Source organism: Bubalus kerabau, chromosome 5 (genome assembly GCF_029407905.1).
Source record: "Bubalus kerabau isolate K-KA32 ecotype Philippines breed swamp buffalo chromosome 5, PCC_UOA_SB_1v2, whole genome shotgun sequence".
Taxonomy (NCBI): Eukaryota; Metazoa; Chordata; class Mammalia; order Artiodactyla; family Bovidae; genus Bubalus; species Bubalus kerabau.
Window position 1 is genome coordinate 77366848 of NC_073628.1, and position 7327 is coordinate 77374174.

A 7327-nucleotide genomic window follows, 5' to 3' on the forward strand; every position below is an offset into this window, starting at 1 on the left:
TTAGTTGGTTTTATATTGCTACATACTAAACTGCCGTCTGTGGGGTCGCACAGAGTCGGACACTACTGAAGCAACTTAGCAGCAGTAGCAGCAAACTTATCCATATCAAAAAATTACTAAACTAATTGCTAACCGGTTATTTATCCAAAGGGTTTTTTTTTCCTTTGTTTTTACACTATGTATTGATAACATCTGGAGAAGGAAATGGCAATCCACTCCAGCACTCTTGCCTGGAAAATCCCATGGACGGAGAAGCCTGATAGGCTACAGTCCATAGGGTCGCAAAGAGTCGGACACAACTGAGTGACTTCACTTTGATAACATAGGGGGCTTCCCTGGTGGCTCAGACAGTAAAGAATCTGCCTGCAATGTAGGAGACCAGGGTTCCATCCCTGGGTTGGGAAGATCCCCTGGAGATTGATAAGCAGGAATGAATTTTGGACAAATTCAAGTTCTATTTAGACTCATAAAACATAGCCTATTTGAGAGTCAACCTCAGATATCCTGATCTTGCTTGTATAAATTCCTTGACAAACCTGTAAAATAGAAAGCTTGGCCTCAGCTCACACACAGGACTTAATTCCAGAATGAGTTTTAGAGTTCTGCAGTGCCTATCTGGGCAATTTAATTAAAGAGTAGGCGTTTGCTTTTGTCTTCTAAATCAATCTTTGCCAGAACTTACAAAGTTCTAGTGCCATAATTTTTAAAAAACTGTGTTTACTAAATGCTGGAGCTTGAAAAATTAACATTTAATATTAAAGAGTCTGCACTGCTTTTCTTTGTGGTTTGAAAAAGATGAATACTTTGTGAGTAGATAAATTAATAGACTAACATCAGATTACAAACATGTCGTCATAACTGTTACAAACAAAGCTACAATCATATCAGAAAAATGAGTTTATTTATTTACAAAATTATCAAGTAACTTGTCATATAAATGTGAATTGTATTATAACCAATGAGGTAAGCTGATAAGTTGTTCCCAGTTCAAAATATTGAATTCACAATTGCTCACAGTTCAATCATAATTAATTGTAAGGTCATTTTCCGTCAGCTAGCACATTTTCAAAACAAAACCAAATACAGTCTTGTTATTCAATTTAAAAACATTAAATGAGAAAATGCTGAATGTGCTTAAAATTTTTAAATAGCTCCATTAATTTTATAGAGTATATAAATTCAAATTAAATATAAATAATATTTTATGGACAACCTAAACGAATTTTTTTTCCAATCCAGTATATTTCAGGAATAAATAAAACATATAATTACACTGGAAAGGAAATGGAAAGATATTGATACCTCTATTTCACCAAGTCTATTGCAACTGATCATCCCTGAATGGAGAATTGATTTTGAGAATTAAATATTTCTGACCTTTCAGTTCAGTTCAGTTCAGTCACTCAGTCGTGTCCGACTCTTTGCGACCCCATGAATCACAGCACGCCAGGCCTCCCTGTCTGTCCATCACCATCTCCCGGAGTTCACTCGAACTCACGTCCATCGAGTCGGTGATGCCTTTAGTATCACACTAAACAATTCCAGATAACATCAGATTTCTAATACGAAATACTAGATACTTAAGGAAATAAGCAAGATATTTAGAAGAAAATAAAGCATTTCAGATTATTTGTTTCTAACCAATTACATATACATATGGGAAAAACTATTGAACTCATAAATTTCATGTCATCTTCATGCTTGATTGATGTAAAGTTATCATGGTGCAGGATATAAAACTTGATATTAAGAAAATAAATACATGTGTACACGTTATACTGATTCTGTAACATTCTTATTACCAAGTGTGTTATTGACTCTACAAAAGAAAATTAAATCACTGAATAAGTATATTGAAAGTTTAACAATCAACTGAATATTTCACTTTGAAAATATTTCAAATGAAACGTTAATGAGTGTCATATTCATAACTACATACCAAAAATTGTTTCTTATAATACTTAACTTCTTGGCTATCTTAGATAAACTACAGGTTTTAAGAAATATAATGAGATTATTGTCAGCAGGAAATTTGGAAATAAAAAGCTCATTTGCTTAATATAACACCCCTACAAGCCGTTAATAGTATCAATGACTTATTTTCCCTTAGCCACTGAATCAAAATGTTTGATTAACGGTTCACTTGCAAATCAAGAGTAAATATCTAACTGGCGTTATGTTTATATCGGTTCTCTTATTTTGTAACCAATAATCATATATGGTGAATTCATTTTCACTAATATAATAAAATGCTTGTTTTATTTATATTTGCTATTTAGGGGCAATTTTTTAATGACATCTGTATCTTTACCCTTTAACTGAGTTAAATTATGTAAAACAAGCAACATTAAATTTGTCCTGGAACTAGTTAATGCTGAATGGAAATTGTCTATATTCTGAAGCATTAGAAGATCTTTGTACCTCACTTGAAGCCTTTCTACTTTTTGGAATAAAACTAGTAAAATTATTCCCTCCTCATATGAAAATTCCTTTTAGTCACTGCTTTCACTAATCTTTGACAGAATTTTTAAAAATTAATTTTATAAAACACAGCCTAATCAACAATGCAACAAAAAAATACATGTCCATGAAATTTACACCGTTTGTATATTTTGGGAGGAAGGAGGGTGTTGGTTTTCTCTGTATCTAACACCAGCTTTTTATCTGACTTATTACCTACACCTTTGTGTGTGTCTTTGTATAAAACTGCTAAAATGCATAGCTAATAAGTCTCTCAGCATTTAAGTTGTAGAAAGATGAAAGTATTTTACTGGCATTATCTTCTGAATCCTTTCTACCCCCTGGGAATAAAGATGATGAAGCAGATTTTCAGCAAATGACAATAGTGTTCTAATTTTTTTTCCCAAAGCATAACATGAAAGCTGGGTCTTTGATATTTGAAGATAAACAGCATTTGATATAATCGCTACAGAATTTTGAGAAGGAGCATCAAGAGTAAGGGCTCTGGAGCCAGACTTCCCAGGTCCAGATCCTGGCTTTGGCACTTACTAACTGGGTAAATTTAGGCAAATTGCTTCATTTTTCTATAGCTCGGTTGTTTTCCTCTGAGGAATGAATGATAATTACCTGCTTCTTGAATCATTGACAGAAAAAAATGAATTTAAACTGTGAACAGCTGAAGACAGGCAGTAACTGACGTTTTAAGCGATTACTGCTTTTCGTGAATTTGCAGTTTAATCTCATTACAGTGATAGTTTTACTTTCCCAGTTTTGCAAAACCGGGTATCAGAGTTCTACCATTGTTTTCATTTCTTTAAGACCTTATCACGGCTGAAAATAGCAACTGCAAACATCAACTTTTATTTCAGATCTTTCTCTTTCTTTGAAACGGATTCATCTATTTAATGTCTTACTGTGAAAAACATTAGTAAGTAGTAATTCATTTGTGCTTTTGCTTGTATATGTCTATCATCTGGATGAGAGGCAAGATGACTATTAATTTGTGATAAAAAGTAAAGATGCTTGATCCTAACATCTCATTAACAAATGTGGTTATTGTTAAGGAATGTAAGTTTTTATGTTATCTTATTTCACCTGCTATGAAAAATTTCAGTTTAGGATTAAGTTTTTCCAAGACATGAAATATCTGTCAGTAAATGGTCAAAATGGAAAAGTACATTCCCTTGTCAAATAATATGCCCAGATAATATTTATTTGAAAAGTGTCACAGGGCAATGAAAGGTTCATTCATTAATTTATTCAAGAAACATTTAGTGGTTATCTATTTTGTTGTTGTTTAATCACTAAGTCACATCTGACTCTTTTGCAACCCCCTGCCTGCCATGCTCCTCGGTCCATGGGATTTCCCAAGCAAAAATACTGGAGTGTGTTGGCATTTCCTTCCCCAGGGGATATTCCCCACCCAGGGATCAAACCCGCGCCTCCTGCATTGGCACGCGGATTCTTTACCACTGAGCCACCAAGGAAGCCCAGATATCTATTATTTGCTAGAATAAACTAGAATTCAAAACAGGTCCTATAGGAGTAGTGAAAATTTGTTGTAGTATCTAGGAACAATTTCATGAGCCCAGATCAAACCATTTCTTTCTCACCAAGGAGTCAATATACAAGTCTATGAAAATAACATTCAATTTACCTTCAACCCTTATAAAGTTGTCAGAGGGCAATAAAAACAGCTATGGCTTCCTGCATCAAAAAATCAGGCTTTACAACCTTGCTGAGTAAGTCAAGAATAGGAATGGATACATAAGGGGTCAATAAACCATCCCTGGTCAACTTCATACAGTCTGCATCATCCAGCTGCTCATGTTGTCTTTTTAAAATTGAAGTTTGGTCGATTTATTAGTTTCAGATTTTTATATATTGCACTGTGCTTAATTGCTCCTTGTGTCCCACTCTTTCCAACCCCATGGACTGTAGCCCACCAGGCTCCCCTGTAGATGGGGTTATATGCTATTTAAGATTATCACAAAATAATGCTATGTATCCTTGTTGTTTATTTATTTTATACATAGATATACTCTGTATATCTTAATTCCATATCCCTAACTTGCCCCTCTCCGCCATCCTCTCCCCACTGATAAGCACTAGTTTGTCCTCTATAGCTGTGAGTCTATTTCTGTACTGTGATTACATTTGCTTGTGTTCTTTTTAGATTCTACACAATAACAGAGTGTTTGTCTTTCTCTGACTTAATTCTCTAAGCATAATACCCTCTAGGTCCATTCACATTGTTGCAAATGGCAGAAGTTCATTCTTTTTATGGCTGAGTAATATTCCATATCTATGTATCTATATGATATAGTTGCTCATGTTTTTAGAGTCTTCTGCCATCTCAGTGAAACAGAATATATCATTGCAATTTATGTATCTTTTTTCCTCTAAGTAAATACACATGGAAAAGGGATGGATGTCTTGCAAATCTGTAACTGTGATGCAAAATTACGCCAAGTTTGAGTCACAGGCCGTTTCCTGAACTAAATAAATCCTGCCTTGGGAAGCAATTGAAAATCAGAATTCTGCTTCTACATTGCTCAGTTACCCAGGCAGCTGGAGCCTTTTCAGCCAAGTCTCTGAAGAGTCCCTCAAAAGCAGTCTTTTTAGCCAGGATGAGAACAGTTCTTCTGAGTCATACTATTAACTCCTCTGTACAAGCAGAGGTCTGGTTAATGCTTAGGAGACTGAGAAGAGAAACAAAGATCTTCTTTCTTCCAGGAAAAAAAAAAGAGGTTAAAAAAAAACTGCATCAATCTACTTTATACTTGAGTAATAGGCTCTCGGGACAAAAAATTTTGAGGACTTCCATTGTTGGTTAAAATAATAATTATTACGGTGTTACTTAAACATAAACATAAAATCAGGTTATATACTTTAGCTTATTTACAGCTTTAAAAAACAAACATACTTAGAATTTTATTTCCCCAAAAGCCCCTACATTTCTGACATTCATTTAATGAATAAATCATGTTTTGCTAAAAATAAATCCACTGCCCACAACATGAATATAGTTCTAATGTTATGGTGAAGAAATTTTTTAAGATCAGCATCCCCAAATTATTCTGTACTATGTAATGAACCCACTCTCCCATACTCCCTCCAGATAAACTGTCATCAAACCCCAGAGTTCTGCAGTCAGACCGCCTAAATTCAAATCCCAGGACTATCACTTCCTGGGTTCTGAATGGGGGACCACTGGCAAGTTACTTAACATCTCTGTACCTCAGTTTCATAGGGCTGTGGTGAGGCTTACTAGAGTTGATAAACCTCGCATACAATAAGCACTGAATTGATATTAATTATTATATTTCACTAACTCAAGCTCCACACAGTTAGCCCACGAGGATTCAAAGCTCAGTTCAGCAGGCATACAAGACTGTGGAGAATGGAATCTCTACTTCCTCCGGAAAACAGGAACTGAATTCAAACCAGGCTTTTTGCATAAAGTCAGGGGCCAGGTTTACACTTGCTTACCACTGTACTTGTTTACCACTGCAAACAAGCTGCTCTCTTGGAAGACAGAAAAGACAGCTACCACCAGGTCCTGCTCATTGGCTCCTGGGATGGGGACTGTATTTCCCCAGCTGCAAGCCCCAGAAGTAAAACTGCTTCTCAGTTAAGGTCACCTGCATCATCATTTTCTCTTCTCTACTGATTTATTCCCACCCATGTGTAAGTATCACTTAATGTTATATACATGTTTTTTCCATCTTTATTAAGATGTAATTGACATGTAACATTGGGTAAGTTTAGGGTGTACAACAAGATTTTATCTTCTTAAATATTGGAGAACGGTTACCACCATAGCATTTGTTAACACCTCCTGCACATCACATAGTTATCATTTCTTTTTTGTAGCAAGAACATTTAAGATCTACTCTTTTAGCAACTTTCAATTATATAATAATTATAATTACCACATTGTAAAATAGATCACCAGAATTTGTTTATCTTATAACTAAAAGTTTGTACCCTTTGACAAATATCTCTTCTTTTCCCCATACCCCTACCCACTCCCACCTCAGACAGTCACCAATCTGTTTCATTTCTTTCAGTTTGGTTTTCTTAGAGTCCACATATAAGTGATATTATATAGCATTTGTCTTTCTCCATCTGACTTATTTCACTTGGCACAATGCCTGCAAGGTCCATACATGTTGTCACAAATGACAGATCTGCCTTCTTTTTATGACTGAATAATATTCCATCATATATGTGTGTGTGTGTGTATTATATATATATCTATATTTCTCCACCTTTTCTTTCTTTATTTCTGTATCAGTGGACTCCTGAGTCATTTCCATATCTTGTCTGTTATAAATAATACCGCAATGAACACGGCTGTGCAGAAATCTTGAGATAGTGATTCTGTTTCCTTTGAATATAAACCAAGAAATGGAATTAATGGATCATGTGGTAGTTCTATTTTTTATCTTTTGAGGAACCTGTACACTTTTTTCTATAGTCGCTGTGCCAATTTACATTCCCATCAACAATGCATAAGGTTCCCTTCTCTCCACATCATCTCCAACACTCATTATCTCCTGTCATTGACAGCCATTCTAACAGACATGAGATGGCATCTCACTGTGGTTTCATTTTCACTCTCCTTATGATAAGTGATGCTGAGCACTTTTTTCATGTAACTGTTGGCCATTTGTGTGTCTTCTCTGAAAAAATGTCTATATAGATCCTCTGTTCATTTTTTAATTGAATCATTGGGGGTTTTTTTGCCATTGAGTTTTATATATTTTGGATATTAACCCCTTATCAGATAAATGATTTGAAAATAATTTCTCTCTTTTCATAGGTTGTCATTTCATTTTGTTGATTGTGCTTTGCTTTTGCT